Raw genomic sequence first — 23,809 nt, 5'->3', positions numbered from 1 at the left:
TATTTGGTTAGTAATTGTTTTTAACAAAAATCTATTTTTACAAGAGGCATAATTTATTTCAAAGTCACAAGAAATAGAATCAACAAAAGTGAGATTGAAACACAATTTGGAAAGTTCTCCAAGAAACACAACACATCAATCATCTTTGATATGCAGCGCCATCAAAGCCCATGGTATGTTCATGTAGTGCAGATCTGGAAACTGAGGGAGGAATCGTAGGTGCAAATCGATCTGGAAGCGAAGGGAGATTGGCGATGCAGATCTGGAAAACCACCCGAAAAGGAGAAAAGAGCGTAACATAAACATCATTTTTTTTTTCAGATCTGAGATTCGCTCCTCCCTGTGTGCCTCCGCTCCTCACCGGCAACCACCACCACGCTCATGACCTCTACAGTGCTCAGTGTTGCCCTCGCACAATCCATTGCTTACTCCTCTCCAATCTTCAACAACCGCAGCATGGACTTTTCTTTTATTTGTTCTGCTTTTGTATTATTTTATTTGTTGGGTTCTGGTTAGGTTGTTGTTTTGTTGATTAATCTTATGGAGTTGTTTGATTTTTTGTTGTTATTATTTCTTGAATCTCAATTGCTTCCAATTTAGAATGAAGAAAAGAAATTACCAGCAGAGTAAGGATTAACTGATGAAATTAGAAGAAAAAAAAGAATTTTTCTATTATCAGAAAAAAAATTCAAATGAGATAAAAAAACGGTTAAATAAGTCTCCCTTTTCAGAGAATAAACCTGATACCTGAAAAACAAATCTCATTTTTAATGAACAAGTCTATATTATAAATAAAAAGATATTGTTTAAAGTTTTTATTATTATTTTCTTTCGGTAAGTAATATGTTTGTTATTACAGGTTGGTCATTTTGACTTTCTCACCGGTAGTGTAACTTTCTAAGATACTTCACTCTATCTGTCACCTAATTTTGGGTGTTGAATAGTTTCATACATGCTTTGAAATTGAATTAGAATAGAAATCACTACCAAAAGAATTAGAAAAGAAATGGACTTCGGGCTCAATATTTCCTTTTATTCATTATAAAAAAAATATTTCCTTTTATTTTTGCAACTACAGCTAGAAAAAAAAAGGAAATGGGGATCAAACCGGCAGTCTAACGGTCTGTCGTCACTGATTTTAATTGGTCAAAGTTCAATAATTTCATTGCCGTCAACGTCCTCTCTCTTATTAATAATCACTTTAAATGGAGTAACCTTTTTTATAAAACATATTTTACATTTTTTTAGAATGACCTAAAATTATGTACTTCTTGCTAACCAACGCGGCTAGCACTGGAGCCCCGAATTCAATTTCAGGGCCGACAAAAAAAAAAATTAAAATTTAATAAAAATAAATAAATTTTTGCATGAATAAAATATAAAATTATTTAATATTTTTATGAATAAAAAATATATACTGTTATCTAATACTTAAATATACTTTTCAACAAATATTTATAAAGAAAAAGAAAAGAAAAGAAAACAAATAAAGAAAAATTAAACCTTTTCCATGAATTAAAATTATCTATGTACAATATCTTTTTAAAAGTTTTTCCATTTAAATTCTTCATAAATGAAACATAAAAATTAAATTTTGGTAGAAATTTGGTTTAATTTGTCTTGTTTTTTTTTTCTCTTATTAATACTTATTTTAAAAAGTTATCTAACATGACCCTATATTATATATATATATATATATATATATATATATATATATATATATATATATATATTTTAGGCTTCAAGAAATTCCATCTATAAACCTGCAATCTTTGATATCTAATAATCTTTGACCCCTGGCCTAGTGAATTATGAGGTGTTTGTTTCGTTTCAGTCCCAAAAATGGACTAAATAAAAAATGAGAAATTAGCATACATCTTTGTATATTTTCATTTAATCACAGAGTAGTATGTATGATAAAAATTTTAATATAAATAATAATTGCTTTCTTTTAAAAAAATTGATAATAATTATCTTAAAATCCATATAAAGAATTATATCTAATTAATTGATAGTGTAAACAAATTTAAACTAACAATACATGCCTATTAACTCTTAAAATATTGCTAAAACTTACTAGAAAACCCAATCAAACTGATTGAAAAAAGATGAAGAACTAATATTGAATAATTGGTTTCAATGATTTGTTTTTTTTTTTTTATCTTTTATGATTTTTATTTCAATAAAAATACTTTGTAATTAGATAAAGGTTAAATGTCAAGTTACAAAAAGCCGTGTGTGAGAATTACGTATAAACTATTATCATTTAGCCTATTATCATTAATTATTTATCATAAATAAATATATAATAATTTTTAGTAATTTAAAATTTTATCAAACAAATAATTTATAATTTATGTTAGTTTGTTATTTAATATTTGTTATAATATTAAGATATACATTTAATTATCATCAAGTTGTTTGCCATTTAACTTTGGTTAAATCAATAAATATTTCTGATAAAAAATAAAAAAATCTTAAATATAAATTCTCTCACCAATTCAATAACTAGTCCTGTTTTTAAAACGTTGTTTTTTCTCTACAAAATTTGAGTAATAGATACTTTTCCTTCTTACTAGAGGATCATACCTACGATCATTTTCTTACCTACGCATCAGTTAGCTTGTTAAAACTTTCATATCTCCTTAGAAATGGGATGGCTAACGAATGAGAACGTCTATCTCAATTCCATGGGCCCACCCCTACTCTAGGTTATCTCAATTTTCCATCACATACTTCCTCATATTGTAAGATTTCAGTACATAATATGTTACATCATCGAAGGTGATGGAATGTGGTTGAAAGGAAAAAAACCATTCCTCTCCTTTCCATCTGGATGAAGACCTAGCAAAAGTGTTTCCACCATCCTGCTAATTGCTTTGAGATTTCTCTAATTTAACAGGTTGATGTTGTATAATTACTGCCAATCATTTTGTGATATTATTAGTACACATAGTAGGCTCTCTCATTTGGTTACAAAACATTTTTTAAGGTGAAGAAACTCATGGATCAAGTAAGTGTGAGTAAGGATGTGAGCAATATTATCCATCATCGTATATCCAATTAGTGCCCCAACACCTATCCAATACCACTTTGATTGGTTGAAGAACATGCGAGAGATTTCAGAACTTGAACTCCTAGTGTGTAGTTGAGTTAGGTGGAACCTTCAATAAGAAAATATATTAGCATGACTTATTCCTTGCCTTAACCTCGTATCCAACATACTGAACTAAGGTTTTAAGTAAATAACATCGTAATTCTACTTGGTAGTATAGAATTTTCAACCTCAAATGCTTGCTGTAAAATAATTTGTCCTAATTATTTATAGATTTGTTGAATTAAACATCATTTCATGTCAAGATTTTGTGAATATTTAGTTATCTGTCTTCATTTCTTACTGCAGGATAAACACTTACCTTCCCACTCTTTAGTTTTTAATATACAGGTATCATGCAGGGGATATCATTTTGAACTCACAAAGGTAATTAACTTAAGACGATATTGTCCAAATATCATATTATTTCTTTAATCATATAAAATCACAGTAGATTTGTATTTGTATGGTTGTATGTAGAAATATGGAGAACGAAATAAATTAAAGGAATCTGCTGTTCTTGCACGTCTCAAAAGAAAAAATGTGATACGGGGAAAAAAATGTGAATTCATCTAGTAGTTCAAAACAATTGAAACAGTTATCTCTTGAATAAAGATTAAGAAATAACATACCACTTTCAAAAATTCCTTTGAACACTGAATCAGCTCAGACAAATACTCAATTAAATGACTTCTATACTCAACCAAGTTCTCACTAAATTCTGACCTAAAGAAAAAGAAACAAAGCTATCTTGATTTCCATGGTGTAAATCTAATGAACAAGTTTGAAAGCACTACTAAAGAACCGCCTTAGAATGATTAGCGGTAACATTTTTGTAATAAATAGGAACACAACGACGACATTTGTATATAACCATCTTTGAATAGTGCATAAATGTTTAAGCGATGACAAACTTGTAAATTTTTGCTTTTGTACAAAGACGGTTTTTTCCCAAAACCCGTCTTTGTTTTGTTATTGATTTCAGCATACATTCATTCACTCGCAACATCCTTCACTAACCCGAGAACAATGTCTCTGTGCCCTAGCAGTCTCCCGTGAATCTTATCATCGCCCAGTCTGTCAACCCCAGGCTGCTCCGTCGTCTCCTGTGTCGCCCCACCATCGTGACATCCTTAGTGAAGCTCAGCCCCAATTTAGGGTTCAGAATTAAAGAAAATTGTAGGTTGGATTAATTATTTTACTAATTCATGCATTGCTCATGCTTTGTGAATTTCCATGTTACATGGCCTTCATAATTCATATAAACGTCGTCAAGTTGTCGAGACTAAAAATAAATGAATCATGTATGTTGACATGCATAAGGAAATTATTTTATTAATTATTTTAGTCACCTAGTGGCCATAGAAGCTTTTAGACTATATTCTAACTGCTTTAGCTTGCAGCAATGTATATCCTATCTTGTAGCAGTTTGTGATTTAAGTTTGTTTTATGTAATGACCGATTGAGGTGGGTAGGAAGTAGGATGATACTGCATTAAGTTGTATTTCACTTTGAGATGTTTGTTCATGCCCGTGATGAGCCAATTAGTTAGAAGATGATAAGTCCATGAGGTTGTGCGGTGTTTTCTTAGGGAAGATTGATTTAATGATCAGTTTAGGTCTCCAGTACAATATTTGTTTTCGAGGATGAGAGTGGGGAGCCAGTGAGATCATAAGTTAAAAATCATTGTATCTGACCATGATTAGCCCAATAAATTTAAATAAAAAAAACAAGAAATCACATTATTAGAATGGAAATCTTTGACTTTATGTCTAAGGATGGATGTTTTTATGAAAGGGAAAAAAAGGGCTACCTTGTGCCTTTATTGCTATGCTGCATGCTTGGTTGTTATTTTGTTAATATATTATGGTTGAGGTTGTTAGATGGATCCTTTCTAAGATCAATATGCTTGTTTCCTATCATTGTAACTTTTAGGTTGCATTTAGAAGTCAAGGTTTGTGGTTTTTACAATTATGATCATTTTCTTTATGATGATAATTGTAAAAAGGTTTGACTTTAGAAAATAATGAGTCCTGATACGTTAATCATTTTTAGGACTGTATATTAGGCTACCACATGCTAGTTTGTTGATAAAAAATAAAAAGAAATTAAATGCTAGTTGACGAGTTCATAGCAATGCATTTGATTGTTACAGAAACCACAATTTAGCAAAAATAAAGATAAGAGTTCAAGTAGATGTTGGATTCATAATTTTTAATTTCAAGTTTAAGTCAAAGAAAAGGTCAAATAGCTAGAATTTCAAATTCAAACACAAGACCACTTCAATCAAACAAGGGTAGGGAGAGAAGAGAGTGCTAACTTCATTGCTACTATAACAAACCAAATTATGAAACTGTTCAAGAAAGACATAAGGGTGTATGTATAATTTGTAATGCAAATACATTAGATGGATTGGCAAAAGAAAATAAAAATCATATGGCATGCGGTTTGAAGAAAATGTTGCACTGCTCATATCAGACAACTTAGCCATAATGGAATGTTTAAAGTACTATCAACTCAGTAATCCAATTTGAAGAAATTGGATGCTAAGTATATGACACTCATGTAAAAGCAAAAATAATAGTATAGTTTAAAAGGAAAAAAAATAAATTAATACTTTCTCTTTACCATGTTTTCATTGTCTACAAGACCTACTAGAGTAAAAGGTTATCAATGAAGAAACAAGAGTTCTTGCTTACTGTTTTCTAAACGCTTATTCATTATTGTGTCAGAAATAAAAATGTTGACAATATTTTGTTTTTTCAAACAAGAGCAAAATTTTAACTAGTTCATTAGAGCTAACACTAGCTTGATTTGATTGTTGTTCTAACATGATCTGAATTCGAAATTGGATATCAGTAAGTAAAGGCTATTTTGATTTGGATACACATCAATGATGCTCCAAAAGCCACACACATGTAGTTTTTGAATGTATTTGTTGATTTTAATATTGCTTTATACTTTTTAAATTTCACCAAAATAATGTGTTCAAACATACCTACAAATTTGTCGTTGATCTTATGGAACATGATTGATTCTCGTGTGTTTGTTTCTAATCTACGCTCAGTGAGAAACATGATGTGCAAGCAATTTATCCTATACATGATTTACTTAATAAGATATAGTGGACAAGGTCTAAATATCTAAGGTGTGCAATAGTGAACATTTATGCTATATTTGTTTTTAATGTATATACTAGTTGCAGTACTATTGCATAATATGGGATTGGAATTTAGTTTTATAAATTTAGTTGAGCTTTTGCTGGTATTGTTTTACACAGCATTTTCCCTCATTAGCCAAAAAAGAGACCAGGTTACATTAATCAATACTCCCTTGCAAAGTGAATCATCCCCCAAAGAGACTAGGTTAGGGTGTCGAAATTGCAAAATTGGGTTACCAATGAAAATCACTAACTCTTTTTTATTATACTCTCAGTTCCTAGATAGTAGCTAGTCCTGTAGCAATTCATGACAAAACAGTTAGAAAACAAACTTAAAATTTATCATAGTACCATTTGGTTAGTTTGAACGAACACAGACATGGAAAAACAATTTGTGGACAAGATCTTAAAATACACTACTACCTCAAATAAATGAAACTAATTATATAACAATAGAAATTACTGAACAATATTTGTCTCACTATGAAAGAAACCTACTCTTTAATACAACCAATGGAAAGGAAGAGAACACATGCTAGCACATTACACTCAAGACTGGATATTTATGAACACAACTAAGAAGTATGAACTTTCAATTGGATTATTTTTTAACCGTGCAACTACTTTTTACATTGTCAAACTATAGGACCCTTTAGAAGAGTAAGAAGGTAAGAAACTGCACTGGGATGGTCGTAGAGTTGTTTGCATAAGCTTGTATTTCAACCAGATTGGTGTTGAAGTAATTAACGGATATTGCAAATCAATGGCTTCCTTTGAAATTCTAGAGTCACTCCCTAAGCCAGTGATTAATGTGATACCAACCTTGAGAATCAACCGCTTTTTCCTATAAGAGATCATAAAAAACCTTAAGCTAAAGAGCAAACGTGACTATAACCAATGGTTATTAGTCAATGCAGAAAGGGATGAATGTGGATTAACTCTGCACTATATCCACTTTTAAAAAATTTCTTATGGAAGTTATAGATCAATACATGAATAGTGTTTTATTGTAATTTTGGTAAAAGTATTTATATGCCTTCTGTGTTAGGAAAATATAGGCCCCCAAGTTGTTTGTAAAAGTTTCAACTAACATTTTTCAAAAGCTACTTGCCTCTTGTGTTGTTTAAATACAATGCAATGGTAAAAAAATTCAAATAGGTTTAAACAAACACGCGTCATGGTTGAAACAAACAATTAATCCCCAATTAGATGTTTAATGTTCTTAGCATTCTTCAGTTACAATCAACACAACACATGGAAGAGCTAAACTTAGGTCTTCGAAATTTGTCATTTATGCAAGCTAGAAAAAAGCATTAACTGTTGACTTCCCTTGATTTCAATTTAACAAAACCCATATTAAAAAACAAGACATAACATTTGTTCAGCATGAGTGCCAAGCATATATAAAAGCTTAAGCAACATATGAAATGGGTTTAAAGATTGCATAGTTTACTTAAAAAAGAAATTACAAAAAAAAAAAATCAAACAAAATGCTACGGAAGAATTTATAGCATCTTTCCATTTCTGCAGTGAATACCTGGGAAATGATCAAATTCAATAAACATGTTTCCTTTAGCAACAACTCTTTTAATTCCAAGAGACCATTGTAGGTAGCATAATATTAACGATTTTGTCGATGTTTTCCCTTTACATAGGCAAAACCAAAAGACATGCATTAGAATTACAAGTTAAGTGAGAACTAGCATGACTATGATTTGATAAACAATAAAAAATATTAGACTCCCGCTAACTTAACTTTCCCTCTTTTCTTAATAATAAACTCTTTTTCATCAAAACAATTCATGAACCTGGATTTGTGCATACAGTTGTGAGAGTTGATATTCATACCTTCACACAAATTAAGAAACATCTAACAAATTACGAAACATTCTTATCGAACGAAACATATCATGCATGCATGACATTCTTTTCCTCTCTTCCATGCACCAAATGGTCCAAATGTACAGTAATTTTGGGTTGAAGTTATTCATATTACATATTCTACTTCATCGCATAAGAATGGAATAGAAATTTTCTATCAAATTTGCTATCCAATTTAAGCCTTATCAGTCTCTCCCTGTGCTGTAATCAAACCGTCCCCAACCCCTAACTCCTTTTATAGTCTTATGCCCAAGAAGATATAACAAATACCATATTCAAGGAAACACACCCACACATTTTAAACCACAAATTATAAGAACCTTGGTGGCAGTGGGTGATATAATTGAAGCAAGGAAAAACATGTGAACAAAGTTAGGAGAATGGTTCCTACACCTCAGTGCAACATATTTATTGACGAACCTTATTTCTTGCATGCCCCTCTGTAGCATCCTTCAAAGTGATCAAGATCTTCATCTTCACATCACTACAATTAGATTCCCCAAGGATAGAGATAATAATGTCGGTAAGGTCTCTTATAGAAATCCAATCCTTGTTAATGGAATTGTCTCTTACTAGATCATAAATTTAGTTAAGTGATTCTCACAACAGTAAGTCTGAATTGGATAATAGGCTTTCTTCGATAGACCTTATTTGAAACCGGTAATTTACTTCTCTCCACTCTTGTATGGACTCTCATAATCGAACATTTTATGTCAAGCCAGTATCTTCAACAACCTCTTTTGTTTCTGGGTCAGCCCTGTTTCCATCATCAAACCAAGCTTCAATGGCAGATCTCTCACATGTAGTACTACTGCAAAGTCTGACAGCATCTACCATAATAGCTTCAGTTATGGGACAAATGAAAAAAATTAAGTGGTTGTATATATGTTTCCCTTTAATCGTATATGTGTATCACCCACATATTTGAAATTAGAAAAGAAACATTTGTAACTAATGACATACAAAATATTTAAAAATTACCAACAATAGAAAAAAAATATAAAAATTTGAATTAATACAATTTTTTAATAAATACAAACAATATGGCATACATTCAACATTGTTGGCTTAAGCATACACGGCTAGGGCAATTTTTCTTTGAATGACCTGCGATGCAATAGAAGAAACATCACTTTGGTTGACTTGGTTCTCAGATATCCATTTCAGTGTAGATATGAGTAGAGACTTGACAACCCTTAGTACTTCTTTTCTTGCCTAGGTCGAGGGAGATCATTGGCTCGTGATATGGAGGCCAATAGGCTTTGTTGCGCAATTCTCAAAACAATCCTCTGTATACATTGGAGACACTTTCCAACGTATACACGAGATGTATATAGTTTCTGTACTCATGATGAGCATGCTTACAAGCAGCAACAACATGAGAACAAGGCATGTGAAACTTCTAGAATTTGCCACAGTCATACCACCTTTCATCTAGCCTGACCGTGAAATCTTCCCGCTGGCTGATCCTCTCTCGGGTTTATTGTTTCTTGGGCCAAAAACCGTGTGTCGCGTTGATATAACTCAAGAACATTATGAGTGTTTGCCTTTCTAAGTGCATCTTTGATGGCCTTGTTTAGTACTTTGGTATAAACTTGACCATATGCAAGCATTACTGCGGCTTCTCTCCCTCTTTTGTTGAACAATGCATTACACCTTACATATGTGGATTTTACTAGCACACCTATTGACAGATTTCTTAAGTACAAAATTAACTAACTCAACAAGATTAATGATCATGTGCCCTAATCATTGGCCACCATCTTATGCGAGAGTCCATTTTTCTCGCAGAATCTCGTTGAGCCAATTAGTTGCTCAGTTAGCATTTGCTTCCTCCCTTAGCATGTTGTAGTAATAATTGAATGTAGCCTCCGTCTTTACATATGTTGAGTAGTTATAAACATATAATTTTATTATTGTGAATAATACAAAATAAAGTAATATTTAATATGAAAAGAAAGAAGTTTAGCACTCATCCATATTGATAATTAATTTTATGATGGGGTTGTTCTTGTACCTCCTCATGTAATTATGTGCAATGTGTCGAATACAAAACACATACATAGAATTCTGTGTCGTCCACCTACTATCACGTCTTGAGTAGACACTTTTGATTGACTCTTGTCTGTTTGAAATTAAGCACAGACCATGTGTGGGGTGACATGACTTTTTAGATTTCAGAGGAACAATCATGCTTTTGTTGATTCACTCTCAACAACAACAAAGTCTATCAAAAGGATTTTATTATTGCCATCTTGTGCAACTATCACAAGGAGGGACCCCCTACTTACCATACTACTATGTTCCATCGACCTGAACTATAGTCATGATATATTGAAACCCATCGATACAAGGTCTTAAACTCCAACAAAGATTATGGAACATGATGAAATCCTCTACTAGTTGACCTCCTTGTGGTGTCATTGACAATGTTTCCTTCTCCACCACCATACTGGGAAGAAATTGCTGCATAGGTTGTAACAATCTCGGCAGATCGTGGTATGATCTTTCCCAGTTGTCGTAGATGTCTTCAATAGCCTTTTGCTTTGCCAACCATGCTTTGTGGTGCGTGGTGATGTATCCTTCAGTGCCTTTGATGTGTGCTATCAAGGTTGGCACTGAAGTTGATGGATCATTTTCGATCAGGTTATGGATGCTTTTACTGATCAATAAATACAATAGCTTTGCATGATCTTGTGAGATTGAAGGATTTGAACATGTGTGGAGTTCATAAAGCTTTCTTATTTTCCATTGCTTGGAGGCAAGGATGTATGATACCTTGCACCTCCAAGCACAACTATCGTCATTACAAATGACACATAGTTTTGTTGGGTTTGATAGTTGTGTCTTATAGTTAGCTTCTTTGCTCACATGATACTACTGCAAATCATTTTGTACATCTTGTTTTGTCAGGAAGTGCATTCCTTCAAAGAGAATCCCCACCGGATGTTGGACTTCTTCACGATCCAAGCTATACCCGTATTCAAAATCTTGAAAATAGGATTCTTCAAAATTTTGCATATGGGGTGGTATGAAGCATGGTGATACAATTGTGATAAGTGAAATAGGTCAAACTTCTTCCTCATCATGTTCCTCCTGGGATTGATTGTAAAGAACTTCATCTTTGTCCTCACTAAAGGGATCAAGTTCTTCGTTAGGTAAGCCTAGTTCTGCTGTGAACTCAGGCTCATTTGGTCAAGTTGATGAGGAAGACTTTACTGCAGGGGTACTGAAGTATGTGTGAGGATGATCCCCAATAGAATGAAATGGTTGTGAGTCAAAAAAAATTGGTGGAAAATGGTGCATAAAGAAGTTGGGTGAAATAATATATGTTTGGTTCAAATATATTTTGTCCTTGTTGGGATAAAGGTAAAGTGTCTTGGGTAACATTTGATAATTGTGAATAATGGGATGAAGGATAATATTATGGTTAATAAGGTTTGGGTTTAGGGTGGGAACTGTATTGCGCTAGATGTTTGCATATAATTTGCAACATTGAAGAATCTCAGTTTGGTAAATAACTAAAACCATACCTTTCACGTCTTCGTTGTCAACAAGTTGGGTTGCTGTAAATTTCAGCATTGTAGTGCACTAACCATTTGACAGATGAGAAAGACATATTGTGTAATAGGCAAATAACAGAGAAACAAATATGATACAGGGATTGTGTTTGCAAACTTCAAAGAAAGTAAAAGAGCAAGGAAGTGTAGTGTGGATGTGTTCAACAAAGATGGATTTGAGTTCTATATATAAGGGTCAGAGTAAGGGCTAGGGTTTGGAGCATTGGATTCCCTAGGGTGAATAAACGAGGGTCTGAAACACATTGGATTCCTTGACGTGAGTATATAAGGGTATGAAATTAATTGGATTTGTAACACCCTGATATATATATATATATATATATATTATTAGTTATTATAATTGATGTTTGATTTTATTTGTTGTGTTATTTTATCCGTGTTTTATTTTCAAGGAGGTTAGTTTAGTTATTATAGGGGAGTGGGTAGTTAAAACTCTAGCTTCTCATGGAAGCCTCTCAAGGAAACTTCTCAAAGAAACCTTAAGAGGAAGCTTCTCAAAGAAGCCTCTTGAGAAAAGCTTTTCAAGGAAGCTGTCTGAAGATGTCTTGGTAAACGCGTCCTCCTAAATTCGTTAACCGTTGGATCTTGTCGAAATTTGGTCTTCAGATTCATAGGACAGATGTCCACGATCTGACCGTTGTGATCTACGATATGTCTTCTTTTGTGTGAGAAAAGCTTCTTTTCCCGAGAGCAGAAGCACTTGAGTGTTTCAACCTTTATATTTCGTGTAGCCTTGGAAAACAGCCATTCCTTTCTCCTTCTTTCTTCCAAAACCAATTCCAACGTCCTAAGCTTCTTCTCCACCACCCACAACCATCGGTGGCCACCACGGACCACCGTTGTTCTCCGTTGAAACCCCACACCGAGAGGAACCTTCAACCGAAGCGGTTCCAAACTTGCCTCGCAGTTTCGATTGAGAATGAAGCCCCAGTCTGACCTTCGTGATTTTCCTTGAGGTAACCGTGATTCTATGCTTGTTCCTTGTTAGTTTTAGCTTGTCTTTGCATCTTTTCTAACTTTGGAACCACCATTGTATGTTTTGCGCTTCCTTTGAAAAACCCTAGAGAAAGAGACTTTGTAAATGTTATCTTTTCATGAAATGGGTGTTATTTTTGTGATCTTCACTGAACCCCAGTCACATTGGCATGATCGGAATTTCAAAATGATGTTCCTTTTCTAAAATCTGAAACGCCCTTGAGCCCTTTACATTTTGACAAGGGTTTTGACTCAGAATATTGTCACTAGCTTTATTTCTGAAATCCATAGTAATTTCCTTCGTTTTGGCATAATAGAAACTCGCGTTGGACCAACAAGCGTGAACGAAAGAGAGGCCTCTAAGTGACGCAAAGAGGAATCGTCGGGAAGCTCACGATAGGTGAGGGAAGTTTATTATAAGATTTACCATTTTGACACCATAGTTAGGGTTAGGGAACCTAGCTATGAGAATATTTGTCAGTCCCAGTTGCATGCTGATTTTCTTTCAAGAAAACTACGTTTTTAACTAATGGGATGCGATACATTTGATATTGATGTTGCATGCTGATTTTACCTTATAGAAAACAACGTTTTTAACTAATGGGATGTGATATAATTGTTATTGATGTGCATGTTAGTTTTTTAAGAAAAGCTATGTTTTTTACGAATGGGATGCAACATATTTATTGTCGATGCGGCTATTGATGACTTTAATTGATATGTGGTGATGTTAATAATTATGATGATTATGTTAATTATGAAATGAGGTTGTTGTGGTCGTTGATAATGTCATAAAGATGAGACGATGTTTATGTTGAGAATGATATGAAAATGGAATGTTGATGATGTTGGAAATGCATTGACATGTGCATGTTGTGTATGTTCATGGGGTGGTGCATTGACCTTGTCGGATGTCCCTGGTGGGGGAAAATAGAGTGGTTAAAGAATTTAAGCATTTCTAAGGGGATGCTTAGGCGCTTTATCCATGGTCATTGTACTTGATGGTGCCTATGTTTTATACGTTGGATGTTGTGTATGTTCGTGGGGGGGGGGGGTTGCATTTTGTTGGATGTCCCTGGTGGGGGAAAATAGAGTGGTTAAAGAATTTAAGCATTTCTAAGGGGATGCTTAGGCGCTTTAACTCATCCATGGTCATTGTACTTGATGGTGTCCATGTTTTATATGTTGGATGCTGTGTATGTTCGTGAGGGGTGCATTGACCTTGTCGGATGTCCCTGGTGGGGGAAAATAAAGTGGTTAAAGAATTTAAGCATTTTTTAGGGGATGCTTAGGCGCTTCAATTCATCCATGGTCATTGTACCTGATGGTGTTCACGTTCATACGTCGTATGTTGTGTATGTTCATAGGGGGGTGCGCTGACCTTGTCGGATGTCCCTGGTGGGGGAAAATAGAGTGGTTAAAGAATTTAAGCATTTTTGAGGGAATGCTTAGGCGCTTTAATTCATCCATGGTCTTTGTACTTGATGGTGCCCATGTTTCATGCCTCATATGACACGGGAAATAGTATAAACTTTGCTAGTAAGTACTTGTAGTTCCTTATGCGGAGGAATATTTGTACTAGGGGGTGTCACCCTATCGTGCAAGGCAACCCTATCGTGCAAGGCTATTTCCTAAGTGCCTTGCACGATAGGGTGACCTCGACACTTACTACCTAGTTTTCCTAAGTGAGAGTGTCATGTAGACACGCTTAGGCTATTTCCTTGGTATTGGTTGATGGTACGTACCACATTGCATCTGAGAGTTGAGGTCAGGTGCATGCATCATTCTATGTAGCATTGATTGAATCTATGGATGGATGATGAGCAATTGTTGAATGTGGAATAACGAATGTTGTGTAAGCTCATAATGTTTGCCTATGTTTCTTGCTAATTGTGGTTATTTGGATTTGATATTGGTTCTTTTTATAGTGAACTCACCCTTACAATTTTGTATCGTGTGGTTGATACCTGTGATGATCGCGAACCTCATTCGTGGGAGCAGAATGACAGCAGCAGGGTGCAGGGAGTAAGATTCTGGTGAGGAGTCCCCGAGCCAACGTGATGACGTTGGTATTATTTTGGGAGAAAGAGTTATATTTTGTAATCAACTCCTCCATAGTTGGTTCAAGTTTCTTTTGTTGAGTTAAAGATGTAAATCTCAGATTTTATATATATGTATGAACATATTTAATTTACATTACGTGTATGACATGTACTGAGTTACTATTCCTATATACACACACACACACACACACACACACACACACACACACACACACACACACACATATTCACTTAGGTAATGGCGTGTTATTGGGTGAATGTATGCCAAAGAAAACAAAAATTATTACTTTATTTCCATAAGCAAATTAAGGAAGTTTTCTTTTAAAAATTGAAATTATTGCATATTAGAGTGGTGATATCGTAGCGACGAGGCGGGTCGTTACAGGATTCCCTAACATGAGTAGATAAGGGTATGAAATTAATTGGTTTCCCTTATGTGAGTAGATAAAGGTCTAAAAGCATTGGATTTCCTTACGTGAGTAGATAAGGGTTTGAAATTAATTGGATTCCCTAACTTGAGTAGATAAGGGTCTGAAATTAATTGGTTTCCCTAACATGAGTAGATAAGAGTTTGGAAGCATTAGATTCCTTGACATGAGTAGATAATGGTCTGAAAGCATTGGCTTCCCTAACGTGAGCAGATAAAGGTCTGGAATTAATTGGACTTCATGACGTGAGTATATAAGGGTTTCAAAGCATTGGGTTCCTTGATGTGAGTAAATAAGGGTATGAAATAAATTTGACCTGCAACTAAGACAAAGTGCATGAACCAACTGGCCAAAAATAAGGAAAAAAATAGTAAGAATTGAAGATTTCAATCTAGGAGGACAACTTTTGTCACTTAGATTCTTATTTGAATAAGGTTTTTTGGTCAAAATAATGTTTCATTACCATAGTTTTCATGCTAATAAAGCAATTAAGATAACCACTGGGTCTTGATTCGGCCCTCAAATGCATGAACCAAGTGGCAAAAGATACAAAAAGAAATACTAAGAGTTGATTTCAATCGACGAGGGCAACTTTTGTCACTTAGATTCTTATTTGTATTAGGTGTTTTGGTCAAAATAATGTTTCATTCCCACAGTTTTCATATCAATAAATCCATTCAAACAACTATTAGGTCTCCATTCATCCCTCAAATGCATGAACCAAGTGAAAAAAGATACAAAAAAATTACTAAGAGTTGAAGATTTCAATCCACGAGGACAGCTTTTGTCATTTACATTCCTATTTGTATCAGGTGTTTTGGTCAAAATAATATTTCATTTCCATAGTTTTCATGTCAATAAAGCTATTTAGACAACTCTTGGGTCTCAATTCAGCTCTTAAATGCATTCAACAAATAGGGAAAAATGAAGAAAAAATTACTAACACTTGAAGATTTAAATCGATAGTTACAACTATTGGCATTAAAACACAAATGATGAAAACTCAAAAAACACAACAATGAAAAACACACATATGAGTTCTACATATTATTAAATAATAAAATTAACCCAAATAAATTTGGGGGAGGGGGATTTATTCAAAACTCGATTCAATGTTCATTACTTGAGTAAGGTATTCATCCAAACCCTCAAAATTGAAAGAGTTGGCAAAAATTGGTAGTGGATGTGCACATGTTTATGTAGGTAGGTCTGTAGTGGTAATATACAACTCTAGGCATGTCAGCTTTGAGATGTCTGCATACATGGAAAACATAGTCATTACATCTTCATCGTGCAACATGCATGTTGTGTACTTTCCATAATCACCAACAAATAATACAGGTAAACAAAAATGTATATCCTTCACCACTTGACCATTTGGTAGACCAATGTTGTTTCCAATAGCCTACTTTGAGGCATCAAATGACATTTGTTATCAAGTTGAGCGATCTTTGGGGAACCATGTTTAGTTGTTATGATGGCTCCATCATAATACACAACCACATGACTGAAAATGAACCCATGATTTAGGGTTTAGGGTATACGATTGCAGAAAGATTTCTGATTAAGGTGATGGATCAAACTGTTTCACTAAAGACCATATTTATAATGTTTAATGGATTGTGACATACACCTCAAAATGAACGACCAAGATGCCACTGACAAAATCAACGGCCTAGATATGACTGATTGGAGCAATGAACCGGCCTAGATATGATCGATTGGAGCAATGAACGTTGAACATGCAAGATCCCACTGACAAAAACAACGGCCTAAATATCACCGATTAGAGCAATGAACGTTCAACGACCAAGATGCCACCATTAACATCAACGACCTAGATATCACCGATTGGAGCAATGAACTTTGAATGATCAAGATTCCACTGACAAAATCAACGACCTAGATATCATTCATTGGAGCAATCACATTCAACAACCAAGATCCCACCGACAAAATCAACAGTGTAGATATTATCGATTAGAGTAACGAACGTTGAACGGGCAAGATCCCACCGACAAAATAAATGGCCTAGATATCACCGAATAAGTTGTATTACTGTTACATTTTTCCTATAAATACATTGCATGTATTGTCATCATATACACAAACTCACACACTCATTTCTTTAGGTAACAAACGATGTTGTTACCTGATGATGTTATGTTATGAGTGAGAAATGATGATGTTGTTATTATTTTCATTTCTTCAGGTAACAAACGATGTAATCCAGTCTTATGCTCAGGCAATGCCTTATCTAGATACTAGAATTGAACCTTTGTTGGTTCAAGCTAGATTTTCAAATGTTGCAAAGCTTGGACAAGTTAAAATCAATTACGCTTTAGTGACTGCTTTGGTTGAAAGGTAGAGACCTAAGTCACACACATTTCATCTTCCTGTAGGTGAATGCACAATCACTTTGGAATATGCTGCTCTACAATTGTGTTTACACATTAATGGTAGACTAGTTACTGGCCCAACATTTTAGATTGGGAACAAATGTGTGGATAATATATAGGTCTTGTTCCCCCAGAGAATGCATTAGTAGGATCAACACTTAAACTAAAGTGGTGAAAAGACAACATGCTGGCTCTTCCAACAGAACCCACACCACAACAACTAGCTGACCATTGGAGGGCATACATTTTAAGGCTGATTGGTGGGGTATTGATGCCAAACAAGTTAGGAAACATAGTTAACCTGATGTATCTACCCCTATTAGCATATTTTGATCGGGCTAGCCGGTACAGTTGAGGTTAAGCACGTTTAGCACATTTGTACAGAGACATGTGTAGGGCTATTTATCCCACATCCAAAAAATGGAAGGATCTATATTGTTGTTCCAGTCTTGGGAATGGTATCACATGTCGTTCATTCCACCAAGGATAGAGCACCAATCCTGATATCCACTTGCAAATTGGTAAACAAAAAATTATAACTAAAACAAAGCTCATTTTTCAATAATGTATTTGACACTAACATATCACATTTGACTAGATGATCTGGCAGAGGCCTACAATTTTCTAGAATTCCATGCAGTGATGTCATTGGCTACAGGTCAAGATTCGACAACATGCATAACGAGGAGGTTGAACCCTTTGTTTTTTTATTTGTTTATTCAAATGTCAATTTCATTGTTTTTAAAATAACTAACGTAAATTAAATTTTCAGTTCCACAGGATGCCTTACAGAGGTTTATAGTCATTTATGTCAGAAAATGCATACAAGGATTCTAAAATATGGAGTGCTTGTGTTGCTTTAATCTATTTTCAAGTGGTAGTATGACATCAAACTGACATGAGAGGACATACTGACACAAATTGGACAGAGGAACATCAATGGTGGATTGCAATTTGGAATAAAAGACCCAAACATGTGTTAATCGGCCAACCAATATTAGGAAATATTGAACAAATGGGTCACTAACATGAACTGGTACTAAGAAAATTCTAAAATTTTCCTTACACAATTTGCAACTTATCCCAATACTGGAGCAACATCTCATTTAGCTCTAGACATAGAAACTGAACAACATCCTCCATAACAAAGTCCACCAATAGCTTCCAGCATGCATGATGAAGGACTACCACCACATTCTCAATCATATGAATTCATGCTACAACCTCATCATCATCAACACGATTATGGGCAATATCACGGGTACAAATCGATAATTCTTCAATGCAATTGGAGAAGACATTATGAGAAATCTCATGGGTACAAATCTTTGCACACCAATGTCAGCTTATGCATACATGCAAAGTATGCTCATACCTTCATTTACATCCTTTCACCAAATTATTGTTGGCAATTCTTCCACAAATGAAACTGTGTAGGAAGAACCAACTATTGTTCCTGATGAACAAGTTGAACCACAACAAAATGGTTGAGTACGTTGAAATCTGGAAAGAAACAAACAACCACCCAAATGTGAAACTGGTGGACATAGACGACATTAATTTCTTGCGCTTGTAAATTGCCTTTGTTAATTATGTCCTATTATGTTCATTGTCAATTTGTCATTATTGCTTGAATGAACAATAAATAATGCATTAATTCACTAAGGATTGCATTTTTTTCATATGAATTGCCTGAACATTTATTTCTTCGAGATGATTTGACCTCACATTGCTTGTATCGAGATGATGTGACGACACAATGCTTTCTAAAAGAAAATTTGACTAAACTAATTTTTTTCAATAGCTCAGACCAAACGTAATAAATTAAGACTTTATCTAAACCATTTATATTGTTTGTGTCATCTCAATCGTTAATATATGTCACGTGAAAACAGTAGATCACCTAATATATATAGCGGTAAAGGGGTTAGATGCAACTCAACACATTTTCTTAAAACATGAATAATGTATCCGCTCTTGTGTATTGCAATGGTGACATGATTCCAACAATTGAAGGGATAGTGTTTGAATGCCCTATTGATCCAAAATTCATCACAATAACTGAGGATATGGCACTTGCTGCCTTAAGGAAAACAATTTTTTATGCCTACGGAGGCTGCAAAATTTTAATAAATGTTTTTTTACAGTCAATCACAATACATAGGTGATGGTTGTGTTGCATACAACTATATGGAGCTCAAACATTACGATGATGTCGAAAAAAGGTTTTTCATCTATTCAAAATATTGCAACAAAGGTTTGATTGAGTTGAATGTAACTTTTGGGCATTCTTCAGAGGAAATCCTTGCCCAATTGCGCAAACCCAAAACAAATCATGAGATAATTGCTCTGATGCGTGATGAAATGGTGTATTCATTACGCAAAGTACTTGTTGTCACTTTTTTAGAATAAACTTGCAATTCATAAATGGAATTCTATTGTTTTTTTTTAAAAAAAAATCATTATCTACTTTACTCGTGTTGGTCCATGAGGATTATTATGCTTACCTAGGTTTCATCATTGGAATTCTGTTGTTGCAGTTCATCATTTGTCTTCTTCAAACTAGATACATTTTGTTTCATTTAAGGATGATTTCTTAAAATATTATTTAAGTAATAATAGTTTTACATGAATTAATGCATAGTATTCAAATTGAAAATTTTCTATTTATTTAATTTATTTAGGAAAAATAATTAGATCACTTAAATATATGTATTTTTGATAAATTTGTAAGTAAATTATATTTATTTGAGTATTCAAATATATTCATTTATTGTTCACTCGTTAGGAATCTTGCAGAGCTTTATCCTTTGTATCAAAAAAGTAGTGGTCGAGATTGTACCGACGACAATCAACAACCCATAATGCATTCACATAAACGAGGTTACTGTTCACCCATAGGAATCTTGCGGAGCTTTGTCCTCTGTGCTAGAAAAGGAGTGGTCAAGATTGCACCGAAAACAATCAATTGCTCATAATGTATTCACATAAACAAGGTTACTGTTCACCCGTCAGGAATCCTGCGGAGCTTTGTCCTCTATGCCAGAAAAGGAGTGGCCAAGATTGCACCAATGACAATCAACGGCCTGTAACACATTCATGTAAACGATATTACTGTTCACTTGTCAAGAATCCTATAGAACTTTGTCCTCTTAGCCAGAAAAGGAGTGGCCAAGATTGCACCAATGACAATCAACGGCCTGTAACACATTCATGTAAACGATATTACTGTTCACTTGTCAAGAATCCTATAGAACTTTGTCCTCTTAGCCAGAAAAGGAGTGGCTAAGATTGCATTGATGACAATTAAGGGCCCATAGTGCATTCACGCAAATAAGGCTACTGTTTACCTGTCAGGAATCCTATCCTTTGTACTAGTAAAAGGATGTGACCCCACGTTGCTTTTCCTCATACGAATTTTACCTCACATTGTATGTTTCAAGATGATGTGAATGAACAATGGTTTCTACAAGACTATTAGACTAAACATTGATTTTTTTTCAAATTACATAAACCAAATATAATTAATTAAGACTCAATCTAAGCAGTTTATAATGTTGGTGTGATCTTAGCCGTTTGTATCAGTTACGTAAAAACAATAAATCACCTATTATATATATAGCAACGGGGTTAGTTGCAACTCAACACCTTTGTTTGTTACTCACCCCATCTCATCTTTCTCAAACCATTTATTTTTCTCACAAAGTCTAATTCATAATGGACAATAATCCATGTGAGCTTCTTGACATTGATTACTCATACCTCCCATCCTTTGTTCACCCAACTAATCAATTATCCTCCAATTCAACAAGACTTATTCTTGGTCCGACTGAGGCCATACAATTTACCATCGTAAATTGACAATCTAGGGAGCCACTCCCAACTCAAGAATTCATAATGCATGCCCATCAAGTAACCCAAGGTGAATTTAACAAATTCATGGTTATATGCTTTAGATTTTATTCGATCACAAGGTCAGCTACTGTTAAACATTTTTTGTATTTGATACACCTAAACATTCAATTGATTATTGAATTCGTATAATTGTAAGACCGATAAATGTTGATGGTACACCTCACAGGATACCGTTAAGGTTCGTTGATTATACTTTTGATCGTGCACCTTTAACGATCATCATTGTCAAAAGTTTTACCCCTAACGATTTTGGCGACATCAAAGTTACGCTCAAGGTAGTGGACTTTAATTCGCTCTCTAACGATTACATTGTTATTTTTCACATATTTATTCATGAGAGCTTTAATTTCAGGATCCTACGTGGACTATTGATGCCACCATGAAAAGGACAATCATAGAAGGTCAAGATTGTAGCCCATATATGATGGACATTCACGTTGGTTCTGTCTTAGTTCTATAAGATGTAAGTTTCTTGCTCTTCTTGTTAATTTCTTTCTATGTTGTATTGAGTTTATTTTTTATTGAACAAAATGGTATACTCTACAGGCGATTGTGTTTTGTTCTTTTCCTCCTCACTCCAAATATTATTTGAATATTACAATGCACAATGTTGTCAAGGTAATGTATTTTCATTTTAGGTTACCAATAATTTTGGTATTAACAAATTTGCATTGGATACCCATATGTTGTTCATATTTAACGCAGGTGTTTCCAAAGGAGAATTGATCTCTTGTGAAGTAGCTCGTGCGTGCAACATCTCATCAAATTTCTTTCATCAATGGCTTTATCGTTTATGTTTTTTTATGTGTAATATTGTTTTATTTCATGTGTGTAATGTTGTTCAATTTTATGGATTATCATTGATGTATTAAGGATTTGGGTGTAATGTTATTCAATTTTATGGATTATCGTTTAGGTACTAAGGATTTGGGTGTAATGTTGTTTCATTTTATGGATTATCGTTTATGTTATGGATTATTTTGTGTGTGTAATGTTCAATTTTATGGACTATCGTTGATGTATTAAGGATTTGGGTGTAATGTTGTTTCATTTTATGGATTATCGTTTATGTTATGGATTATTTCGTGCGTGTAATGTTGTTTCTTTTTTTTTTAAAACATTATTGTAGATTAATTTATATTTAACTACTCATAGTTTTACAATGCAAACTATCAAAATTGAACATATTTTATTTATTTAATTTATTTTCGTAAAATAATTAGATCACTTCAATATAAGCATTTTTCATAAATATTTAACTAAATTATATTTATATTAAGTATTTGAATATATATATTTTTCTTAAATGCTGTTCTACATAAATTCTATTTTTTTTATAATTTAATATATATAAACTAGTCAACTAAAAAATAGATAATTTTTAAATAAATAACAAACAAAATAAAAAAAATTAAATCCATAAAACCAAAGATACTCAAATAAAGAAACAAATAAAAGCCAAAAAAAAAAGTTAATTTTAAAATAAAGAAACAAAAAAAAATAAAAAAAATAACATAAAAACAAAAAAGAAACTCAAATAATAAAAAAAAAACAATTAATTTTAAATACAAAAACAAACAAAATAAATAAAAATAAAAAACTCAAATAAAAATTCATGTAGATATTTTTAGGAATGTATTACTTGAGTAAATAATTTATTTGTCATGTGAAAAATTCAATACATTACTATACCAAATATATTTTACATCGTCAATTTTTATCAATTTTGAAAAATTGATGTTAAAAGAGAGCCACAACGTATCAAAACTTGTAAAGTTTCGTATCAAAATTTCATGAACAAAGAAACTGAGAGCTATAAGCTAAGTGGCAAAAGACTGCAAAATAGTGGTACTTGAGAAAATTTACTATTGAAGCATTCACATTTGGAGATCTTACAGATACACGAAGTGGTTGGGGTGTCCTTTTTTAATTGGAAAATGATTCACTAACGGTCCCAAGGTTGCTTGCTTCCTTCAAACTCATTTCTGACTCAACAGAGACAAAAAGCAAGCAAGACCGTAAAGATTTATGATCACAAAACTGGATTGGTAAGTTTCAGGCCAGGGCAGGAACATATATTATCTAATATGATCGACCAAAGTAGTTGTCACACGAGGGGTATAATTTCACATTTTGATGATAAGTAACTTTTGAGATAAAAAAGATATAGAATTAATCTAATTGTGATGAAAAAAAATCATAAATTTGAATCTTTTATTAATAAAAATAGATAAATTAATCATTAATATTTTTCGATAAAAAGAAAAATACATAAATCAAATAATTTCTTAGTGATTAAATTACACGGTTAAC

Source organism: Glycine soja, chromosome 2, assembly GCF_004193775.1.
Source record: "Glycine soja cultivar W05 chromosome 2, ASM419377v2, whole genome shotgun sequence".
Classification (NCBI taxonomy): Eukaryota; Viridiplantae; Streptophyta; class Magnoliopsida; order Fabales; family Fabaceae; genus Glycine; species Glycine soja.
This window is presented reverse-complemented; position numbering follows the sequence as displayed.